The 15,596-nt window shown below is 36.3% G+C and overlaps 1 long non-coding RNA gene across 1 annotated transcript in view; it reads right to left on the reverse strand.

The window, feature by feature from the left end:
* LOC309629822 overlaps positions 1-15,596 on the reverse strand; it is a 71,130-nt gene that overhangs the window by 7,856 nt on the left and 47,678 nt on the right. The window contains exon 1 of the long non-coding RNA XR_014245243.1: positions 1-15,596. This exon is cut by the window's right edge and continues 47,678 nt beyond it. This is a non-coding gene — a long non-coding RNA (uncharacterized lncRNA).

A 15,596-nucleotide genomic window follows, 5' to 3' on the forward strand; every position in this document is an offset into this window, starting at 1 on the left:
CTTGAAATATTCCGTTAACAAGTAATTCTCTGTTCCCCTCTAAAGCCGGTATTAGGCTACAATGTATTAGGTTTTCTGTTAGGATATTAACTTTTGGACTTTAGGAAGCATACTTCTATCCTTTTCTCTCTCTCTTGCCCACACATACACACTTTAGGGGGGCAAGGAGAATGTTTTATTCATTTCTGTAATGCTCACGCCTAGCAGTGCCTGGCACGTAGTACTATATTCAATAAAAACATGTTGAATTGGCCTTAATAGAGATAATTCTTAAAATTACTTTTTTCCCCTTCTTTTCTTCTTTCCTTCCTTTCCTCATACAATGAACACTTATTGAATTGTCTTATGAGCCAGACACCATGGTAGAGAAGTACCAAGTTACATATTTTTTCATGCCTGACTTCAAGAGGCCCACAGTGAGCAAAGCTGTGCAATTGAAAAGGTAGGTACTGTTCCCACCTTTTGGGTTTTCAAAGTAATTTGGGAAGATTAGATCAAGATAGTATCCTAAGCGTACACCTTTCTTGCGGCCAAAAATGCGGAAAAATGACAGAAACAGTATTTGAGAGTGAAAAATCAGTAACCGCGCTGTAAAAAGAGTGCGAATAGCAAACCAGAAATCTTGAGGAAATCCTAACTATTAAAACAAATAAACCCACAAACGAAAAACCAAACCAATTACATAAGATCAGATCATAGGAGGTATTTGGCAGAAAATATGGCCCAAAACTTGCACAAAAGAGTACTTATCCCAGGTAGGAACAATGCTGGGGAAAGCCAAGCTCAGTGTCAGTTGTTAAGGAGAAGGGAAGGTCCCCAGGCACACCTCAGGGTGTGTAATTGGCAGCCCCTGCTGCTGCTGTACAGCAGTCCCTCCCCCTTCTCTCTCCCACCTGTGCAGATTGTGGGCAGCAGCTGAGCCTGGCCACGGGCTAAAGTGAGAGGGCTCTGGAGCCAGAAGGGGCAGGGTATTGCCCCAAGCAGTTACTCCTCTTTCCCCAGGAAGGCTAGGGAGTCTCCACACCCAGAAAACAGGATACCAGTAGGCCCTATCTTTCCCCCATAATCACTGAGGCTGGGTTAGAGTAAACACAGCAAGCAGGTGTACAGGGATTTTCAAAAAGATCAGCCCCCATTCTTGGAGTAATAGAACGAACAGAAGAAGAATTTAAAATAAGTAAAATTAATATCAGAGAATTCCAAGAGATTATTGCATCCATAAAAAATAAACAGCTAGAGATTTTGGAGATTAAATATTTGTCACAAAAGACTAAAATCCTCAATATATGGAGAGTTAATATAAATCAATAAAAACCCAACAATACAATAGGAAAATGGGCAAGAATAAGAGGATATAAATGGTTCTTAAATATTTGACAATATACTCCACCCCACTCATGGTAAGAAAAATGGAAACTAAAAATACAATTAGATAACATTTTTGCCTGTAAATTAGTAAAGTTTGAATGCTTTGCTAACACGTTGATTTGGTGAAAGTGTGAGAAGATAAATCCCCCTACATTGCTGGTGAAAGTAATATCAGTCCAGTCTGTATGAAGAACAGTTAAGACAGTTAGGCAACACATGTCAAGTTATAAAATGCCCTTGACTCCAGGAAGTTGGCTTACAGATATGCATGTACACAAATGAAATTTTACTTGTGTGTATGTAAAGATATCAATTGTAGATTTCTTTTTGATTAGCACAATATTGGAAACAATCAAAATATCTACCAGCATGAAACTGGTTAAATGAATTATAGCAATCCATACAAGGAAGAACCATGTATTTAAAAGAGAGTATGATTCTACATTTGGGAATTTATCCTACAAATATTCTTGCATATAAGTGATGTACTTGCACAGATAGACTTGCAAAGTGAATGAAATAATATATGAGAGAGGCTATTTATTGAAGCATTTCTTGTGATTGCCAAGAGTTAGAATTAAACCAAATGTCCATTAATAGACTGGTTAAGTAAAGTATGGTACATGCAAATGATGAAGTACCATTCCATTGTAAAAGTTAATGTAGAAACTCTATGGGTAAGATCCTGAAAGTTCTCTTCAGATAAATTGTTAAGTGAAAAGGCAAGTATATGTTATGCTATCTTTTGTGAATAAGGAGGAGGAAAATACATGCATTTGTATTGTACTTATACAGAAAAACTCTGGAACATTGCAAGAAAATAGAAATAGGGGTTCCTGGTTTGGTGCTGGAAACTGGGCAAAAGGGGAATAAGAGCTAGAGAGTTTACACTGTATATCTTAGTTTTAAAAAATGAGTGATTAATATATCGCTTCTTCAATGAATATATTATCTCTTTAATTTTTTTAAAAAAGAAAATCTAGAAAAATTGGTGGAAAAATGAAATGGCTCCATATGTATTTATATTAAAAGATATAAAAAATATATTTCTAGGTAAAACAAAGGCAAACTAAATAAACATAACACAAAAGCAGAATAGCGTATGGAGTATGATACTACTGTGTTTAAAAAAAAAGCCTGACTCCAAGGCTGCATACACACAAACTGTCTCTGGGAGGATACACAAGAAATTAGGACCAGCTGTTGTCTCTGGGGAACTGAACTGGAAGGCTAGCGGACAGGGATGTAAGAGAGATTTATATTTGATGGTAACCCTTTTTGTACTTTCTGATTTGTTTTTTCCTATGTGTGTGTATCACCAATTAAAAAAATAAAATACTTTAAAAAATTGATATTACAATCAAAAACTCAATAGATGAGATGAATAGCATCAGGAAAGTATGTTAAGGGATCTCACTTCTAATTAAATCTTCTCACTGGTAGAAAATATACCTTCAATATATGTGTTGGAAATCTAAGGGTAACAACTGGAAAAATTGAAATGGAATGCATAACCTTCAAGCCATATAGGAAAATCAATAGAACGATTCTTTCTATTCCCAAATTAGTACAATAATTCTATTCTACCCTTAATCAACAGAACAAAAGGAGAATATGGTGAAAAATACAATCAGTGACAAAGTAAACAGAAAATTTAAGTTATGATGGCAAGAAGAAATTCTAGTATATAAGTAATCACAATAAATGTATTTCTACTGCTAAAAGACTCTCAGCTTGCGTTAAAAAAACCCCCAACTATATTTGATTTATAAGAGATATCCAAAACAAATTACTTAGGTAAATTTAAAATCAAGGGCAAGAAATACATACCAGGTTAATGCTAACTAAAATAAAGTTTAAGTATTATTAAATTAACATAAGACAAAATAGAGTCCAAGAAAAAAAGCATCAAAAGGGATAAAGAAGGGTATTTCACATTGAGGAAAGGAGAAATCAACAATAATATACAACAGTCATGAACATTATGTATCTAACAGCATAGCTTTGAAGTATATAAATCAAAAACAGTTAAAAGTACAAAGGAAAATGATCAAGCTGCAATCACAGTGGGAGACAACTCCCTGGAAAATAACAGAACAATTAGACAAAAACAAGAAAGGAGCTAGAGTTGTAAATAACATTATTAACATGTTTAATATTTAACTTTACATCCAAAAAACAGTGAATATACTGTCTTGTCAAACACATATGGCACAGAAAATTAACCATGTATTGTTAGTCTGTAAAGAAGATCTCAGCTAACTGCAGAAAGCTGAAATCAGACAGACCGTATTCCCTGAGCACAAAGCAATAAAGTGAGAAACTATTAAGAATAGGAAAAAAAAAAAAAAGAAGCACAACTATCCACTTAGAACATACAAACTATTCTTCAAAGTCAATTAAAAAAAAAGCAAAAAAATCTGACATTTCACTGGGATTGCAGGGTCGACTTCACTGGACTGGTACACTGTGAAGCCAAGGCGGTGGAAGCTTGTTGGAGACAGCTGTGGTTTCAGGGAGTATTAGCAAACTTAAACCTTCCTGTGGCCATACACATTTACTCCAGTAAGGCTAAGTTGTGGGTAATGTCAGAGAGTAGGGCACTGAGAACTTGGAGCAGTTGCAGCCAAACACATATTGAAATTAAATTGTCGAAATAATGAAAATGGTTTAGAGAATGGTTACAGAGACACAAATATGTCTCTATTTACATTTGGAGGAATAAAAAATTAAAATCTTAGCCTTATTCTTATATGTCCCCCTCCCCAAAGATAGGGAGAAGCACACACCCATTTTAGGAAATAATTTGAATGAAAGAAAAGTCTCTAGGTAGATAATGGCAACTTAACTATGATATCTTTTCCCTGATAAATGGCACTACCACATAACTGGAATATTCTTCAGAAATGCTAGAACAGGGACTCAGCAAAACAGTTCAACATTGCTTAATGAGAAAGCTGTAGATGAATGGCAGACCTGGACATCTGAGCAAAAAGTTCACCAGTGGCTAGCACATCTTTTGGAATCTTGGATCTGGAGGAATCCTTGTAAATAATTGTCCAGCATCATCACCATCATGCCCAGTTTTGCAGTGAGATAACCAGAATTTGGGTTTTCTCTTTCCCAGACAGTAACAGTATTTCTTCTACATTTCCCATTCCTGCTTAATGTGTCCTTCAATTTTTTTTTTATTCTGAACCATAACAGCCTAATGAATCAAAGATGTGTTAATTAAAATACTCTTGAGAAGTTTTACTGCTTAGTGGTATAAACCTTTAAAGTAAATCAGAAAATAATGTCACTATCTCTCAGAAAATGTGTACTCTATAAACCCTGGAAATCAGGAAGACTGTATAATTGGCACCTTTCCCGAGTTCAGCCAGTCAGGGCCAATTAAGGGGATTCACCAACGTTAATTTTTCAAGCAGTAAAGAACCTCATGATGTGAAAATGCATATGGCAAGCTACAGCAAAGAAAGCAGCTTTTTACTCAGTCTGATACTGCCCCAGGGTTGGGACGTGACACTTGTAATCTTCCTTACTTATCTGATTACAAAGATTGATAAAGAAGACAGGAACATCTTTTAACTGCAGGGAAAATTTCAGCTCTTCAAGGAGGGAGCTAGTAACGTAATAGTTGTGAATGGACATATACAAGGCTTGTTGTTTTTGTTGTTATTTAGTTTTTTCTGTCATTCCCTTCTCCCCAGGGCAACCCTGCTGCATCAGAGTGAATGGAGATGCATATAGAAGAAGGTGTTTTTCAACCTTCCATATATTTTAGTCTTGCAATGATATTAATTATAAGAAATTATCCCCTGTGATTTTATCACCTGCTGTTTTCCTATTAGACATAATGGAGGTACATATAAATATATACGGCTTAATATTAGTTAGTGACTCTTGCTGGAGATGATATCCAAAACCTGCATCTGTTTTTTTCAGTTACTTCTTTGACCTCATCCTCTACCGCTCTGCTCTCTGCTCAGTCTACTGCAGCCGCATATGCCTCCCTGGTGTGTCTCTGGGCCTTTGTGCTTGTGGTGTTGAACACGTGTTCCCTAGATACCCACATGGCTCCCTCCCTCAATACTTTCTCCTTTCAGCTCAGATCTCATCAGCAAGGTCTGCTCTTACACCCTTTATGTAGTAGCATCCTTAATTCTTCTTATAACCTCTGCCCCCTTGCAAACTCTGTTCTATATAACCTATTAACTTTTTTCATAGTACTGTTACCAAAACATATATTTATTTGTTTTTGCTTATTGTCTGTCTGCTTTCCCTAGAATGAAGCTTCGTGGGGCCATGGATTTTGCTTTGTTTTTGCAGTGGATCCTCAGTAAACATTTGCTGAATGAATGATAAAATGATTGAACAGATGAGTTATTGCACATAAAGAGGATTTCAAAATTACTTCCTTCTTTACTTCAGACTGAGACAGGACTCACTAACACATTTCCAGAACAGAATGCAAATACTTTCATGTTCAGCATCTCTTTCTATTATTTGCTTTTACATCTTTTCTATTACATTTTAGAGTCTTTGGGAGTTGGTGACCCTGTTGTATTTATTTCTATATCATTTCCTTCCATCCTCCACTCATTCTCTCAGCACTGGGTAGCACATAGTGGGCTCTCATACTTCCATTAAGCAGAACAAACAGACACAACCAGCATAGCTTTTGTTGTTGTCTGACCTAGTCAGGGAGTGTCACAGGACTGTGATATTAAATTTGAGATGATAATGCTATATATACCATACATATTTTCAAGTATTAAAAAAATCTGTTGAGTAGTTCGGGGTGTTTCTCTTCTTGCTCATAGAAATATCTAAATACATTTCATTTCCCAACTCCTGCTCCTCAGCCTCAGGCACTGTAAAGCTAGAGCTTCTGAGTCTTCTGCAAAAGAAAAGTTTCTGAATTATGTCAGCATTGAAAAGTTGGTGGGATCTGTGTTTAGCTTTCTTTAAAAAGCAATTCTGAGAGGCAACATTTCTTTGATGAGCCATTATGAGCCACCCTTTCTCAAGTGAGATTCTCTGAAGAAGTGTTTAAATGTTAGCCTCATTTTTGTAAACGTATGCACAGTAGCTCTTTCATAGAACGAGAAGCATTTTCCTGGATCAAAGATTTGCTTGAAAATCATTCTTTTATTAATGGTGAAGTGTCTATTTTGTTACAGTGAAATTCTAAGAACTCACTATAGAAATTAATAGATACATTTAAAAAAACCCAAATGCATTGTGCTTCCTATGTAAAAATGATGCTTTGGACCTTGCATCAATGTCTTTGGCACTTTGAGCTGTTTTCTCAACAATGCTATTGAAGCCACCTGTGAAAGATGGCTGCCTGGGGCTGGGATATAGGTGCTGGTCTTCCTAAAGAGTAGACGTATGTTTGAATTTAATTGCTAAAAGCTGGATGCATGCCTGGGAGACGTTCAGGAAAACTGCTTCTTGTTAGTACGGAATGGATTAGAAATCAGCACGTCTGGGTTTTCCATCCAACTCTTGCCACTTTCTAGTTATGCCTGTCGTTTATTCTTTCTGGATTTCATCTCTACAGAAGAAGTGTTTAAAAAATTCCAAGATCCTGAATAGTTAGACATCTAAGTGTTTTTGGGTTTCAGACTCCCCAAAGCAACTTTATCAATCATATCCATAAATTTCCAACTTTCAATATGCCCTAACTAGAAGATTAAATGATAGTTTTGTAAGGATGAAAGTAATTACCTTAAGAGTATGCATAGGGTGTCCCATAATATATGTCAGTTTACTGAAAGCGACTATGTGTTTGACTTGTTTGCTTTTACTCTAAAGAATGGCTGTAATAACCTGTTGGATCATGCAGCAAAGAGCAGCTGTAACAGGAGCCTCTTCCTGTTGACAGAAGGTCAGTGTGGCTGTTCTTGCTTGTGCTGACTGACATCTCTGTTCTGAGTAATAATTAGGTATCTTTATACCTTTGCTTGCTTCATCAGAAGCATTCATTATTGACTGAGGCAAAAGTGGAGGCCACACCTGAAGGATGGGGACATGCTTCCAGGGACATTATCGGACTATCAACAATTTTGCCATCTGTTCCTCATCATTTACAACAGTTCTCATCTGTTTGTTTGTTTGTTTTTAAAGGGGAATGAGCAACTCAAGGACCACGTTATTTTTTCAGAGCCTTGGATTTTTATTTTCTGAGGCCGTCTTAGACTGCCCTTGTACAAAGTCTGTGAGTGAATTCAACTTTTCAGAAAGGCAAAATGCAGTTTGGGGTCTATTTCATGTCTTAAATCACTTGGCTCAATTTATCTCCCTGCCCCAACATGTCAATATCTATACAGTTATTTTTGTAAACTTACCCTTATAAAAGTACATAATGAAACTGATACCATAATGTCTCATCAGTAAATCTCTAAGGTGGCGATAAGGACCTTTAATGATCCACTAAACATGCCAGGTACCAGATGAATCCAGGAACGTGATACCTAACTGTACTCAGTTACCCAGGACAGAAACCTGGCTATCATCCTTGACACATTCCTCTCCTGTACTCCCCACAACCCAATAATCCGCAAGTCCTGTTGGCGTGTCCTCCTGCACATGCATTGAAGTGACTCTCATCATCTCTATGTCAATTATTATAGTCATCATTTGGGTCTTAACCCCTACTCTCATAGTCTCAGTGCCCTTTCAGTTAATCTTCCAAACTAAATTAAAAACTAAACTTTCTAGAGTGCAATACAGTTTCTGTCATTGCACTATTTAAAGTCTCTACGTAGATTGTGATCACCATCAGAGAATAGTTCCTGGCACATAATAGGTGCTCAGTACACACTTGTTAAATGAAAAAAAGAATCCTTTAAGAGAAAGCCCAGGATTCTTAGCATGACCAATAAAACTACCACTTCTGTACTATGTATTCCACCTATGGTATACAAGGGGGTTTTTAGGTAGTTCACTAACAAATATATTTACTTTAGTGGTTATGTATTTTTTATGAGTTGCTATCTGTTATTGACAAAGGTTGCTGATTTTCCATTTATAGAGATATTATAAAATGTACTTTTTACATAAACATCTTAGGTTATGATAGCAACGTCTCTTAAAGAAAGAATATTAAATAAAGGGCAAAATAGGTGAAATGGGGCCAAGGCCAATACTGAGAAGCCAGCACAGTAATCATAGCCCCTTCCACTGAGTTGTAATTATTTGCTTACATATTTGTCTTCCCTACTAGACCATGAGTTCCCTTTCACAATGTGGCCATGTGGGAAAAGTAAACTATTCTTTGAGTGAATGAAATCAAGCAAATTCAATTTGGATAATGCCAGGACAAGAGCCTGGGTTAATGGTAATATTTAGACAAAATGGCAATGTCAATAAAGACAGCGTCTTCAATATCCAACCTTTGAAGTATTTCAGTGGACTATTTAGACATGCTTTTTCGAAACTGGTTCAAAACAAGTTTTTTAGGCAGTATATACACAATACCAAATGGTTTCAGTGGAAAGTGAACAATTCAAATATTTGAATGGTTAGCTTTCACACTATATACCAAACACCCAAATCATAGAAACCATTTAGAAGATTGAATCTTTAGCTTATACCATAGTTTTCCTCTTTTAATCTCTATTTGTGATAAGCATATATGGTTGGTTCTTTTTAACTAAAAATTGTTCTATGAAATAGTAGTTCTAAATTCTACAAAGTAGATTAAAAGTGAAAGCACAAGATGCAGACAAGATGTTTTTCAAAGTGCTTTTGCTTATGGATTTCATTTGCTTTCACTGCTGTTTTTTTCCCTTCTCCAAATTTATATAGACTTGCAGGGTACAAGAGCTCAAGGGATCTTGCTGATAGTCTGACGTTCTCATTTGGTCAGTAAAAACACTGGTGGGAGAGAAATTAACATGCCTATGCTTGAACTGACCTCCTCCCTTAAGTGGGTAGTCTCTGTTTGCCTTATTAAATGAGCTGAATGAAGACAGGTATATGTAGAGCTCTGAACATTTTTTCCCTTAATGGTCCATTTCTGTAAACAGGTTACTTTCCAGAATTTCTTCAGCATATCACCATGCTATGATGATGGTATGCCACTATAAAACTCTTCTAGTTGCAGAATTTACCAAAAAGTAGGTCTTTCTGGCAACTTTACCATAGGCATTGAATCAGTGAATCAGTGAAATAAGAGGCAGAAATTTGCTGTCAAAAGGAGGTCTTACCTACTAGAAAATGGACTTGAGGATACGGGGAGGGGGAAGGGTAAGCTGGGACAGTGAGAGAGTGGCATGGACATATATACACTACCAAATATAAAATAGCTAGTGGGAAGCAGCCTCATAGCACAGGGAGATCAGCTCGGTGCTTTGTGACCACCTAGAGGGGTTGGATAGGGAGGGTGGGAGGGAGGGAGACACAAGAGGGAAGAGATATGGGGATATATGTATATGTATACCTGATTCACTTTGCTATAAAGCAGAAACTAACACACCATTGTAAAGCAATTATACTCCAATAAAGATGTTAAAAAAATAAAGGGGAGGGGTCTTAATGGACAACTCCATCAATTTCTGTAAGGTGCTAGGAGGAAACCTAATACAGTTCTTGTTGCATAAATATAAGAATTATTACTTTCTTAAAAGAGTCAAGTGATTTGGAAATACAATTCACTCTCCCATCTGGTAGGAAAACTGCTCTCAGGAATATTTCATGGTTTAGGTTAAGACATTTGTTTCCATAAAGAATTTCAGTTGACATATTTTAAATACAGTATCACTGAAGTGAGTTCAAGGTCCCAGAAGTGTTTTTGAGAAGTGGACAACAGTGTATTTATCTAGAACTCTTCCTAACTGGGTAACTTGGACCATGATGTAGAACTGGGTGTTTTACTGGGGGCCTGTTAAGCAGCTGCTCACGGCTTTCTTGGTTTACTCTGCTTTTCCATCTGTTTTACCTGTTTCTATTTCTGAATAATTTATTTTGCCATCTGCATAAACAGAACACCTGGCTGAAGGCTAACTCTTACACCTAAATAATTTAGAGAATATAACCTCTTTAGTCTTTATTGGATAATGTAATGACTTTCAAGAACAAAGCCCTTAAATAAATAACTCTTAGGTACATTCCTAGTGTTTTAATGATTACACTAACAGTTTAAAAGATTCATATTAATCTATTTTTTAGATTAAAAATTGCCTCAAATATTTGTTTTTATTGTTTTCATTAAGATATCAATGCTAGCAGTTGTTTTGGCTTTTATGTTTCTTGCTGGTGTGTTTTGTATGTCTTCATTTACAAGAATCCTTGTTGTTTGCAGATGATTATGACTTTATTACATCCTAACTAAAAAGCTGCTCAACTTTTGACTGCCTGTGAGAAATAGCAATAAATTCATGTGCTTTTTACAGCTTACTTCAGTAAATGCTTAGTTCTCTATTAGCAGATACGCATGGCATTACATAAGAAACATTTCATCCTGGATGATTTCTGCTTTTGCTGAGGTTATCTTGGTGAAGCAATTATTTTAAGTGTTTTTTCACTGTGAAAGGAAACTCAGTTGTGGCACAAATTTATGAACTGAAGGCAGGCGCTCAAGTTGAACTTCTACAGATCAATTTATTAATAAATAATCTTATGAACTCTCAGTCATTCAAATTTCAGTTGACAACAAGAATGAAAGTATCTTATATCAAATCTCTACTTAGCTGCTTGCTAGCTGAGTGACCATAGGTGATCTACCCAAACTTTCTGGGCCTTGGTGTCTTCATCTGTAAAACAGGGATAATAATACTTATCCTATAGGCTTTTGTTAAAGTGCAGCACGTATAGCATTTAGGTATTAAATAAATGATACCTCTATTTATTATTCAAATTGAATAAATATTTAAGAATGGGTTATTCCGAATATCTTAGATAAAGAAGATTTAAATAGTTTTTAAAAATTAATAATTTTGACAAAATTCTAAAGTGTTTTACACCATTCCTTTAATTTTTATTCAGAATATACTGAACGTAAGTTTGATTGAAAAAGTATGGTTATCAATGTAAACAATAACTGTACACTATATGCTATTTACTACCTGTATAGAGTAATTCAGCAATATTCACAGGCTAGTTAAGATACAGATTACTGTTTTTCCTACTGTTACTGGCCCTGGATAATTTTCCCTTTTGAGGTTTTAGGTTTACTTTTTTAAATTTTATGTCTTCTCCCTGGCTAACAGCTGTCTTTTCTTGCTGTAGCTTATAGGTTTGCCTGTAGCAGTTCCTCTCTCTCATTTTAATTTTCTGCTTATAATCTATTACAGGTTTGGAACACAAAGTTCTAAGAGATGTGTTTTCTTATGTATATGTTTTAGAAGAATTTTGAGACATTTTGTTATTCATTGCCCAGTGGTTGTCAATTTGTGCTAGATAGTTTATTTCTGAATACTCAGAATGTATTGGCTTGCAAATTTACTATTCCACAGAGGCACTAAATTGTTTATTATATAAAGATATGGTTATTATATCAACTAGGAAAGAGACATAGCAAATTCTCATTTAACCAAATTTTAAACACTTTTAATTCAGATAACTAGAATAAGGCTAACAAAATCACAAGTCAAGAAGAAAGTTTAAGTTATGCTTGATACAGTTTTTTTTATTGTATCTGAATTTATAGTATTCATGTTTTTTGAAAAATGTTCATATTCATTGTGGAATTCCTACTATGAGGCAGGCAATGTGTGATGTGATGAAAATACCAAAGGAATAAAAGATGTTTTGTATCTTTAAAAAGGTCAGCCTGGTGATGGCAGGATTGGGAGGAGGGAGGGAGGGCAGAGAGATAAACAAATAAAGTGGAGTATGAACTAGATACAAGTATGTGCATAATATAATTGAGGGCACAAAGGCAAGAATGGTTCATTCTCCATTGTGGGGCCCGAAGAAGGAGGAGCACAGATGTAGAAATAGGCTTCCAGAGGATGTGAGATGTGCCTTAAATAATAATTTACTGTTCTTAAGTCCATCAGCCTGTAAATTGTATGTACAGACTGATGTGGTAAATTTAGAGGTTGAAGTGGTAGCTTAAACCATAGTTCACATAACAAAAGTAACAACAAATAATTGCTATGGCTGGAAGGTAGGGTGTGTGTGTTGGGAATGGAGTAGTAGACAGATGAGACCATAAAGGTGGATCTATCATGAAGGACCAATGCTGTGCCTAGAAGTTTTCATTTTATTCTGAAGCAGTGGGAGTCATGAAAGGCTTTAATCAGGCAACTAATATGATCAGATTTTCACTTTCCAAAGATGCTTCTGATGTAGTGTGTGAATGGAATGAAGCAAAAATAGAAGCAGAATGACAGATAATGGAGCTACGGCAATAGTCCAAGAAAGGAATCATGCATCTTGAACTCAGGAAGTGAGAATAGAAGGATGGGTGGATTTGAGAGGTATTTAGGAGGTAGGAATCAACAGGACTTAAGGACTGATTAGATTTCGGAGGGTAAATGGGGATGGAACTTGTGAGGGAACCTCAGAGATGTAAAGAGTTAAGGACAACTCCCAGGTTCATGGCTGGAGTGACTGGGGGGCTGTGATACCTTTGACTGTGATGGAAAATAGAGGAGAACAAACTTTTTTTTTTTTTTTAACATCTTTATTGGAGTGTACTTGCTTTACAATGTTGTGTTAGTTTCTGCTGTATAACAAAGTGAATCAGCTATACGTATACATATATCCCCATATCCCCTCCCTCTTGCGTCTCCCTCCCACTCTCCCTATCCCACCCCTCTAGGTGGTCAAAAAGCACCAAGCTGATCTCCCCATGCAATGAAGCTGCTTCCCACTAGCTATCTATTTTATATTTGGTAGTGTATATATGTCAGTGTTACTCTCTCACTTCGTCCCAGCTTACCCTTCCCCCTCCCTGTGTCCTCAAGTCCATTCTCTACATCTACGTCTTTATTCCTGTCCTGCCCCTAGGTTCATCAGAACCATTTTTTTTTTTTTTTTAGATTCCATATATATGTGTTAGCATACGGTATTTATTTTTCTCTTTCTGACTTACTTCACTCTGTATGACAGACTCTATGTCCATCCACTAGAGGAGAACGAACTTTACAATACATTCAGTTTGGGAGATACAGAATTTGAGACACTTGTGGTCTAATTGGTGCCTAATGCAGTATGCAGCTAGTATACCAGTTGGATAAACAGATGTGTATTACATTATGAAAGATCAGTGTTAAAACATATAGCTAACCAATAGCAAGATTCATCTAGTCAGTATTAGAAGCTAATCATACAGTGAAATAGGCAAGGGAAGAATGAGTGGAGATATCATACAGAAGAATTCCAGAGGATTTCTTGTTCAAATAGTTCAACTCCCAAGCCTTTATGGCAGAAGATGGCACTTGAGGTATTTTTTGCTACCCAGATGTGGTTCTGAACTTCTTGAGGCTGCCACAGGAAAATAATGAAAAGACAAGCGTATATCTTGAAAACAATCAAAGATGTTCTGGTTGGCTGTTTAAAAGAAGAGTCCATGCAGAATATGCGGTAATGCTGATACTGCAGCCCCAGCATGATAGATGTATATCTATATGTATATCCATATCCATATGTATATAGGTATGCATGCATATATAGATATACAGAAATCGGTAGGTGGACATATGTCAAAAAAGCACTATGATGTAGGGATAATTTTAAAAGATATTCACAGTGAAAGTCTCCAGAAGGGTAATATCAGAAAGGGAATAAAAAGTAAAATCCTCATAAAAGGATAAAAATAAAAAAGATTAAGAGTCCAAGTGAAGTCACAGGGATGAACAAGTCAAGGCAGAAAGCAGATTTCCTAATTGAATCTTTCCATGGGCAATCTGAAGTGTTAAAAAGAGTAAGGAAAAAGGAGAAGGAATGGACACATCTGGGTATAATTGATACATAATGCTAGGGTGAAAACTTGGGTTTCTTCCACTAGTCTTGTTATCTTAAGTATTAAAAATCTCCTCTAAAGAAAAACAGAATCATTGAGCAGGTGTCCAGCGCACATGGCAGCACGTTTCACTGGCTTATTGATCTATGACACAAAACTGTCATGTGGAATTTGTGCCTTTGACACATGTGTGTGTTTTACACACACTGCTCCTGAATGCTTGACTATAGTTCTTATTAATAACCTTTTTAGCTTTGGAGGACTCAAAGGAAGGTGGCTTCCTTGTGGGGAAAGACAAATATCTCCACCCTTCCCCTCATCAATCCTCTGGCTCTTGCTGTCACTGAGGAGTGTCAGCTCAAGATGTAACACCAGACTTCCCTTTAGGTGATGGGTCTTTGAACATATATTTCCAGATGAGCCAGGGAGGTCTACCCAAGAACGCAAGGTGGCTGAAAGAAAACTGGAGAAGCGATTTTCTTTCTCTTCTTGTCTGAGCTGTCTTACTGCAGCCAGTGTCATGCTTCACACCAGAGGATAAGGATTGGAAGAAGAGAGGAGACAGAGATGCAGGCAAATTGCCTTCACTCACCTTCATGGATCTATGGAGAGGTGCTATCATCTCTCTGTGGGTCGATAACGGCCCATTTTCCTCTTTGTGACAGAGGAGGAGATTGGCTAGATATCCTACCATCATGAAATTAGCTTTTTTTTTTAATTTAATTTTTATTTTATATTAGAGTATAGTTGATTTTCAATGCTGTGTTAGTTTCAGGTGTACAGCAAAGTGATTCAGTTATACATACACATATATCCATTCTTTTTCAGATTCTTTTCCCATATAGGTTATTACAGAATATTGAGTGGAGTTCCCTGTGCTGTACAGTAGGTCCTTGTTGATTATCTATTTTATATATAGCAATGTGTATATGTTAATCCCAAACTCCTAATTTATCCCTCCCCCACCTTTGGTAACCATAAGTTTGTTTTCAAAGTCTGTGAGTCTGTTTCTGTTTTATAAATAAGTTCATTGTATCATTTTTTTTTTAAGATTCCACATATAAGTGATATCATATGATATTTGTCTTTCTGCGTCTGACTTACTTAACTTAGTATGATAATCTCTAGGTCCACCCAAGTTGCTACAAATGACATTATTTCATTATTTTTTTATGGCTGAGTAATATTCCATCGCATATATGTACCACATCTTCTTTATCTATTCCTCTGTTGATGGACATTCAGGTTGCTTCCATGTCTTGGCTATTGTAAATAGTGCTACAATGAACACTGGGGTGCGAATTATGGT

The sequence above is a fragment of the Balaenoptera borealis genome (genome assembly GCF_965194805.1).
Source record: "Balaenoptera borealis genome assembly, chromosome: 5".
In the NCBI taxonomy this organism is placed as follows: domain Eukaryota; kingdom Metazoa; phylum Chordata; class Mammalia; order Artiodactyla; family Balaenopteridae; genus Balaenoptera; species Balaenoptera borealis.